Below are 8,989 nucleotides of genomic sequence, written 5' to 3'. Positions count from 1 at the left end.
CAACAGAGCCACAAAGGCCAACAGGGCACAGACAGCAGGTGTTAGCTTGCCTGTCCTGCTTGTCGACGAGCTGGCCCACTGGCCTGTCCACCTTTCTTGCACTCAGAGCTGTCAAGCACAGAGTGCAAGGGGTGCGGGAGCCGCTCATCCGGTCCCTCATGGGAAGAGGAACCCAGACACAGAGGGGACGTGGGCAGCCAGGACCCTGGTGCCACTGTTGGCACCATGTGACCAGGGGACACCAGGGCCCCTGGGAAGCTCTGTGGAACAGTCAGACTTGTGAACGCGGCTCACAGGCTGATTTCCTGGCGCTTAGCCGGGCTCTGGCTTGCCAGGCTGCCAGGGAAGAGAGTCATGCCAAGGCGGTTGCATAAAGAATGCAGCCACGCTCCGCACAGAGCCGTTTCTCACACCAGGAGCCGGGGGGATGCGGCGGACGCCTGGCCCCTCCTGCTGCAGGGCCCTGGCGTTCCTTAGCTCTGCGCATCCACACATAAGTTTACCTCTAATTTCCCAAGGATGACAGCTCTGAAAACTGAGGGCAGCAAGCAGCTGGGAGGGGTTGGCAATTCTTCTCCATCAGCATGGAGAAGGGGCTGCGGGACATGGCTCCTGGGGCCTGTGTTGGGCAGGCGTCACTTCCGCTCTCACTGTGAAGGCCAGGGTCAGGTGTGCCCGGACCGGTTGCCCCTCGCATCTGCCCGCCTCCTGGACCGCAGCCCTCGGGCCCCCTCCTGCTCCCGGGAGCCAAGTAGGGCCTTGCCTTCGCCTTCGCCTTCGCCTTCACAGATGCCGGTCTGGCGGGGGTGGAACCTCTTACCCCTCCCCAGGCTATCCCGCTGAATCTAGCTGCTGCCACATTTTGCCAACAATACCATAAAAAGATCCTGGAAGTGAGAAGGACCAGGGAGCAGCTAGACACCCTGACTTCCCCCAGTTCCCTGGCAAATCCTTCCTTTGCAACAAAAAGCTCAATTTGGCCAAGGGCATTTTTTTATTTCAGGATCTTTTTAAAGAGGAGTGGAGAGACCGGACTGGCCTCACAGTCCCAGGTGAGCCTCAGACAGAGATTAGAGGCGCTGCTGGGGGTACAGCTGCCCCTGCTCCAGCACTGAGGCCCCGAGACTCCTTCCTGGCATGCAGGCCAGCTGCCTGCGTTCCGGGAGCACCTCTGGACAAAGTGGGTCTCTCTCTGTGGAGAGCCGGGTGCATCCGGTTCCCCAACCATCACTGGCCCTGAGCGCCCTCCCCATGGTCTGCAGGCTCCGGGAGGTTCTGTGCACCTCACGCCCTTGGCAGCAGGACCCAGACCTTCCTGCGGGGGCTTCTCCGGGTGGCGGCTTCCCTCCCACGCGTGAGGTTTGATGAGCTCTGGGAAAGGTTTGATGCTGATCCTGACCCCTTGTTTGGTACATGTTCCCCAAGGGTTTGGCACTGGGTGTGCTTCTTATAAATCCAAATGATATATTTGGGTTCGAATGAATCAATAAAAATGTCCCTACCTTGGCAAGGAGGTGTCTTGGCTTTAGGAAGGAAAAGGAAATAATCCTGCTCCTAACGCTGAGTGGGTGATGCTTTTTGATAAGAATATCCATTAAATGAGTAGGAACACGTTTTCTAAAAACAGGAATCTTTAGGGGGAGGTCTCCTGAGAGGCGTGAAGGGGCGGCGGGGGGGATTGGCTGTGGGGGTGGGGGGGGCAGCCCGGGGGCAGGAAGTCAAGTGCTCCAGAAGCGCCTGGAGCAGGTGGGCAGTGTCACCTCCCAGCCTGGGGCACCTGCGGCCTCGCAGGTGGTAAGGATGACACTGCCATAGCCACCATTCGCCGAGGACCCTGTGCTAAGCGCTGACACAAATTAGCTCCGTTAATCCCAACAAGCAGCTGCAAAGCACACGGTTTACTGCTCCTGTTTCACAGAAGAGGAAAATCAAGGCTCCGTGTCGTTAGCTCCTGGTCCCGGATTGCACGGCCAACAGGTAGCACAGCTGAGACTCAAACCCAGGTCTGTGGGACCCCAAGGAACTGTGGCTGTTCGCCCGGTGCCATGGTGGTTCTGCAGGGGCTCATCACTGTACTGATCACGATTTACTTAGGGATTTATTTAGCATTTCATGTCCTGAAAAACACATGCATGTTGTTCACATATAAACCTGTACACAGGTGTTCACAGCAGCTGCCTTTGTGGTGGCCCCAAATTGGAATCAACGAGGATGCCCTTCAATAGGAAATGGTTCAACAGGCCATGACCCCCTCCACACTGCTGAGTTCTGCTCAGCAATGAGGAGGAAGGGACCACTGAGCCACAAGACAACTTGTAGGGAAAAATGTGGGATCTCAAAGAGGGCGCGATCCCAAAGAGGGCGTGATAGATGCTGTGCCCTGCCTGGTGCTCCCACTGGCCTGTGCCCCATCACTCTGCGTGACCGCTGCTGTGTGCAAGCCTACAATGAGCTCAGAAAGTTTCTCAAACCCGAGTGTGAACCTGTGAGTGTGGGGATCTTCTGACCTGGGTGTGATCTTGTCTGTGAGTGTGGGGATCTTCCGACCTGGGTGTGATCCTGGGTGCATGGAGATCTTCAGACTCTGCTCTGATCCTTCGTGCTCAGGGATCTTTAGATCCAGGTGTGTGCCTCACATGCTCAGCGTCCTGATCCCGAGGCACCCGCACACACAATGGATGGTGGGTTTCCAAAGTCTAGGTTAGAGACCTGCTCTCACACTCTGTTTCAAACTCTGAGTCTGGCCTAGAGCACCTCGAGGCTGAGTTCAGAGGGGCAACAGTTTGCAACCTGACCTGGATTTTGAGCCCGACCTCTTCCTGCACCCTAGGCTTCTGCCATGGAGGTTTGTCACTGAAAATGAACAAACAAGAATGGGGTGACACTCTGAAAGGAACAAACATTACTTTAGGCTGGACTGTGGCCCTTAGAGCAACACAGAGTTGGAACCCAGGGGCCCTACTTGGGGATGGGGTGGTGTGTGGGGAGGGCTAGGGGCAGGCTGGTCCCCGAGTTCAGTCTGTGTGCCCAGCAGGAGGCACCACGGCCAGTACACACAGGGCTCCTGAGGCAGGCCTGGGTCACACTCTTCTCTGCCAGGTGATGAATGTGATGAATGTGGGAGTCACAGTCCTAGATCCGCGTGGGGGCACAGCAGCATCCACAGGCTGAGGGACCCCACAGCTCCGGGCACCCAGGCCATCGCCCTGCCCTCCCCTCCACAGCCTTCCCTGTGCACAGGGCTAACTCCGGCTAGGGTAAAGGGAATAGGAAACGGCTGGAATCTTCTGGAAGCGAGGGACAAGGCCCCTCCCTTTGTGCTCAACGCCACGTTCTCCGTGAGCTATCCAAGGCACATTGACTCCATGGGGCTCCTCTCCGGGCCTCAGTGACTCTTGGGCTCGGATGGCCCCTGGGTGGACTTGGTAAGATCTGCCTGCCACCACAGCAGCCCTGCCTCTAGCAGGACTCTCCATGAGCCAGGGGGACAGAGGGGCAGCTCTGGGCTCTGACTTACTCCTGCCGCCCCGCCCAAGACGGTGCTCCCCGGCCCCTCCCCAGTCCCAGGGGCCCTGTGTGTCCTCAGAGCTGTGACTGCAGCCTACATACCAGTGCACCCTTAGACTGCAGCTTGACTCCACGTCCCTGCTTGATTCCAGTTGGGGCTGCAGCACTGGGACTCGCCCTGACCTCCTGCAAATAATTGCACACATTTGAACCAGTGAACCCCAGGCTCCCTCCCGCGCACACACGTGACACACACACCCACGCAAGCAGGATGAGCTGCAGGTCTGCTCCTCCTGGGAGAAGACCCAGTGGGCCGAGCAGCCCTGCGTGCACACAGCTGGCCTCGGGGCAGTGTGCAACCGTTATCGGCAGGACAGAAGCCCGCCCCCAGGACCCTCAGGGCTGGGCACGGGCAACATGACATAGCAACAAACTCCAGGACACCTGAGAATGCTGCTGCCCCGGAGGGGGGAGCTCCTGGAGGCTCCAAACCCACCTCGCCCTTGGGGGACCCCTATTTCCAGCCGTCCTCTGTATCCCGCACGTGTTTCCGAGATGCCGCACAGCCTGGCCTGGAGGGTCCTGAAACCAGAGCAGGAGCCGGCCCGCCAGCACAGACCAGTCTAGGGACAGGCCCTGCCTTGGGTTCTCCCCAAAGGCCTGAGCAACAAGGACGGACAGCGGGGGCCACGCCAGCCCCTGCCCCGCCCTGGGGAGCAGCACAGGCTCCGCCAAGGATGCCTAGATGGGGGGCCCTCCTTCTCCTTGTGGGGGCGCAACGGGGCGGGGCACGGGGGGCGCGGGGAGGCAAGGTTCAGTTTCATCCCCAGTGGCGCAGGTGCACACAGCTGTCTCACGGGCATGGGGGACAGTCACACGTCACCAGGCTCCCGCAAACGCGTGGACCTCACACAGGAAAGGCAGCAGCCGCACGCGTTCCCGCTGCCTGGGCCGAGGCGCGAGGCCCCCCGCCGCCCCCCGCCGCCCCCCGCCGCCCCCACCACGAGCTGCAGCCCTCGCGGCGGCCTGTGGCCTGTGCGCTGGCGCCCTGCGCTCCGGTGCTCGCGCTCGCCGCCCGCACGCCCACGGTGCGTGTTCAGGCCCGTGCTTTCGAGTCGCGTTTGCTCCGAGGAAACCATGTCCCTGTGCTCATTACCCTCATCTCATTCTCGGCTTGAACGAACGCTGACCCGCACAGTCCCGGGGCGTGTCGAAGCCCAAGGGGGAGGCGGGAGGGGGAGCGGGACCGGGACCGCTTCCCGGGAGCTGGGCTCCGCGAGTGGGCTCCGGCCGCTGCCCGAGACCCCCAGGCCCCGAGGCCCCCGGAGCAGGGCCCGCGCAGGTCCACGACACCCGGTCTTCCCGCTTTCCCAGGGAGCTCGGGGCCCTGCGTCTGGGAGCCGCCCTTGCTGGCTGCCCTCGGCTCGGCTCGGCTGGGCTCGGCTCTGCTCTCCCTCGCCGCCACCCCGCCCGCTGCTGAGTCAAGTTCAAACCTCGTCCCACCTCCCAGGGCAACTTTCATGTGGTTTCTGTCTAATCTGAAAACTCGCCCCGCCGCCCCACTGCCTTTGCGCTCCTGGACTGTGTCTGAGGTCTCCGTGCGGCGCCTCGTGCCTAGGAGCCTCCGCGGGCCTGTGCACTGCGGGGGCCGGTGCGGGACGCCCTCCGCGGGCCTGTGCACTGCGGGGGCCGGTGCGGGACGCCCTCCGCGGGCCTGTGCACTGCGGCGCCGGTGCGGGACGCCCTCCGCGGGGCCTGGGCCGGGGTCCTTGACTGGAGGGGGCGGGGCAGGCCTCCGCACCCGGGGGGGAGTGCGCTTCCGCCAATGGGCACCCTCTGTGGGTGCTCGCTCGTTTGAAGCTCACTTAGCCCCCGGGCGACCCGTTAATCCCCGAGTGGGAAGAGGAACAGACCCTGCGAGGCTCGGCGTCTGGAAGCCGGCACTCGCACCCGGGCCCGCGGACTGCCACGGGCTGCGCCTTCCCCGCCTGAAGCCACCACCGCGCGCCGCGCCGGCTGCAGGGCACCTGTGCAGCTCTGCACGGCCGCGCCGACAACCTGACCGCAATGCTGGTTCTTCCCTGGAAGTGGGGCTGTTTTGGGGGCACCATGCTGCAAATTCCTCTCTAGAGGGGATCCCTGGGTGGCTCAGCGGTTCAGCGCCTGCCTTTGGCCCAGGGCGTGATCCTGGAGTCCCAGGATCGAGTCCCGTGTCCGGCTCCAGCATGGAGCCTGCTTCTCCCTCTGCCTGTGTCTCTGCCTCTCTCTCTCTCTATGTCTATCAGGAATAAATAAAAACTAAAAAAAAATCTTAAAAAAAAATTTCCTCTCTAGATGCCAAAGAAGCTGCACCGAGCACGTCCTGTGCAGACGCCAGCGCAGGGAGTGCCACCTCAGGGCTCCCTCTCTCTCTCCCTCGAGACAGCCCACTGGGTCCTCGGCTTTCTCCTTCCTCTCAGGAGCAGTGTCGCATGCTTCAGAACTTCCCCTGGGATAGATTTAAACTATGCTTAAGGTTTGACAAGTTACACTTGCAGTTTTCAAAAGAAATAGTTTTCTTTTTCTTTTCTTTCTTTCTTTCTTTCTTTCTTTCTTTTTTTTTGTGAAGAACTACCTTTCTTGGCATAAAATAATTGGAAAGTACCATGGATATCTCAATAAAACACATCAAAAGTAACTTTCTCTGGCTTGTTTTGACACGTCCACTTGTGGTTTCTGTCAACTTTAGCTAAACATCAGGTTTTCTCAGACAGAACAAACCATTAAAATATTCAACAGAAAAAGCAAATAGATATAATTCCTTTTCTGTTTGCCTATTTTCAAATAAAAGGTAATATTGAAAGGAGCGGCCAGCCCAACTCAAAGCACATTTTTCTGATTCATATGTTCGCCATAATTATTTGCATAGGATTTAAATGTCTAAGCCCTGGATCTCACTGATTTTTTTTTAATGTTGCATTGTGAAGCTGAAGCATACTAAGCTAGTTCCATATTTACAAAAGATTGTCCAGTTCTGTTGAGCCTGATAAAAGTCAGAAGAAACTTGTGTAGGTTTGAGGTTAGACCACTGAAGTAGGGGCTTGAATCGAACATCATCTTGGGCAAGACGAGGGGAATCCAGTGCATTAGCCCAGTAATGCCATTCTTATGACTTCCCCAGGGGACAAGACAAACCCACATCCAGAACGGGGACCCTGGAGACAGCACCCTTGTTGCACCGAAGTGACATGAGCTCTCTTCACAACAGGGGGTTGGGTCTCTCAGTAGCAAAGGCAAAACAGAAAGCTCGCCCAAGAGCATAGTGTTCATCTTCTAACAGGAAGAAAGCTTAACAGATTTATCTCGAGACAGAAAACAACATGAAACACAATGACTTGCCCATAGGGAACTGGCAGGAACCCGTGGCCAGAGTCCTGTGTCACACACAGAGCAGCCTTCGAATGGGGCTCAGAAAACCAAGGGACAAAGCCCTTCCCAACCTTTTGAAAAGGCAACAGCCACAGGCAGTTGTTTATAAACCAGGGGAGACACTGCACCAGGAGGCTGAGTCAACAGGGAGGGAAGCTTTGCACCCCCCCCCTTCCGAGAGTGGCTTCCCCAGGAGCAGCTGCCGTGAGGCGTGTGGGGCCGGCCCTGGGGGCTTGGCGCACCCTCCATGTACTCCTGGTAGTAGCACCACGAGGCTACTCCTGGTATCATCCCCGTTCTGCAGATGCACAACGTGAGACAGAGAAAACATCCTCCCGAAGGTCGGAGAGTCACCAAGCCCGAATTGGTGCCCAGGACGCCCAGCCCCCAACTGGCGAGCTCAGCCGGCCCTGCACAGAGGTTAGGATCGGTTTGGGGGCACAAGCCCACTAGGGCCTGTTCTTGCCCTCATGGAGCTCACCGTCTCCCTGGACGTCAATCAGCTGCAGCTGGGCCCACAGGGGTGCATCAGGTGGGCGGCAGGAGAGGGGACAGGAGGCAGATAGGGTGCAGGCAGGCTGAGGCGACAGGCCCTCCAGGCCTTAGGGCCAGCAGGCGAGGAGATGGCCCGTGGCAGGGACACTGGCGAGAAAGAAAGTTGGGCAGACGTGCGTTCTAGTGCAGTCTGGGCGCTGGGCGAGGACGCCTCAGAGAGGAGGGCAGGACAACAGTGGCTCCTGTGGTGGGAGGTGATGAAGGACAAGGGGGCACCCCTGAGTCAAAGGATTGGCTCCCCAGGATGCAGTGACTGCAGGAATATGGGGTGGAGACAGAAAGACCAGATGGAGGAACAGACACTGATGCAGAGAGGGAAGCCCGGGGCGAGCCCCACGGCTGGGGGAGCAGAGAGGCCGTTGTTGGTGGGAGGAGCCCAGGACGCCAGGTAAGTGGCAGAGAGTGAGTAAGTTCAGTGGGACATGCCCTGCGAGGACCGGGTGAAAATGCAGGTGGGCAGCGCCTTGCCCTGGGCCAGGAAGCAGCGGAGGCCCTGGCGGGTGGGGCTGACGGGTTTAAGTGCCACCTCCGCACAGAGGTCCTCAGAGCTCACGGCATGTCCCTGCTCCCTGGGCCGCTCCCTGGGCCTCCATCTGGACATCCCCCCACCCCCTGGCCTTCTCTGAGCCAGGAGGCCCCGGGCTCAGCGTGGGGGTCTGCCACGGGGGCACCGTGTCTCCCGGATCCGTGCGCCAGTGCCCAAACGCCTCACACCTCCAAGCACGGCCTGATTTGGAAACATTGTTGCTGCGGGTGAGGTTAGTTAAGATGAGGCCATCGGGATGGGCCTAAGGCAACACGATGGCGTCCTTATCCAGAAAGGAGGTTGGGACACAGAGACAGGCAGGGAGAAAGCCACGTGGACATGACGATGGCCACCAGCCCACTCAGGAGGGAGCCGAGAGCAGATGCTCCCTCTCAGCCTCAGGACGAGCGCCCCACCTCCGACACCCCGACCCCAGACTCCTGGCCTGGGGCACTGTGCGCAGGGAAGCATCTATTGTGGGGGTGTGCAGGGCCGAAGTCCCAGGAACCTCACCCGGGGTGCAGTGCCACATGGTCCTCACAGCAGCCGCGTCCCCCACTGGCGCTGGTGGGAGAGAGGCCCCCAGGAATGCTGCCCCTCCCACTGCAGGGACGAGGTGACAGAGGCGAGAACTCAGAGCTGCTGGCGGCAGAGACGGTCACCATGGAAACCAGACTCCTGGCTAGGGCAAAGGATGAGTTGGGTGTCCTGGGCCAGAGCGCGGGGGCTCCCGGGTGGAAATCCACCTTCCAATACGGGGCAGGACTGAAAGACATTTTGGGGGAGACACAGCTGAGTCCTTATGTAACAGCAGAGTCGAGGAAGTGCAACTGGATGAAGTCACCAAGCTGAGTGCCCCCAAATAGCTGAACGAACTAATCTGCTGGAAAGCCTAATTTAAAACAGCCGTGGAAGTGGTGGCAAATGCCTCCCAGCTACAGAAACCCTTTCTGAGATGTAACTGGTGCTGTCCACCGACCTGGCCCTTCTAGC

The 8,989-nt window shown here is 59.4% G+C and overlaps 1 long non-coding RNA gene across 3 annotated transcripts; it reads right to left on the bottom strand.

Annotated features, from left to right (window-relative positions):
* Positions 1 to 618: 618 nt before the first annotated feature.
* On the bottom strand, positions 619 to 8,667 carry LOC112664618 (uncharacterized). 3 transcript variants are annotated; one of them, XR_007402775.1, is made up of 4 exons: positions 8,510 to 8,667; positions 3,610 to 3,693; positions 2,508 to 2,853; positions 619 to 2,117 (listed from the first exon to the last, which is right to left on the bottom strand). It is a non-coding gene; the product is annotated as an uncharacterized LOC112664618 (long non-coding RNA). The 3 variants fall into 3 exon arrangements; XR_003139856.3 differs by lacking the exon at positions 619 to 2,117 and adding an exon at positions 7,397 to 7,557 and having other exon boundaries at positions 2,133 to 2,853; positions 8,510 to 8,607; XR_003139857.3 differs by lacking the exon at positions 619 to 2,117 and having other exon boundaries at positions 2,133 to 2,853.
* Positions 8,668 to 8,989: the final 322 nt, after the last annotated feature.

This window comes from Canis lupus, chromosome 16, assembly GCF_003254725.2.
Source record: "Canis lupus dingo isolate Sandy chromosome 16, ASM325472v2, whole genome shotgun sequence".
NCBI lineage: Eukaryota > Metazoa > Chordata > Mammalia > Carnivora > Canidae > Canis > Canis lupus.
The sequence above is the reverse complement of the archived record's forward strand: the minus strand, read 5'-3'. Positions and strand labels throughout refer to the sequence as shown.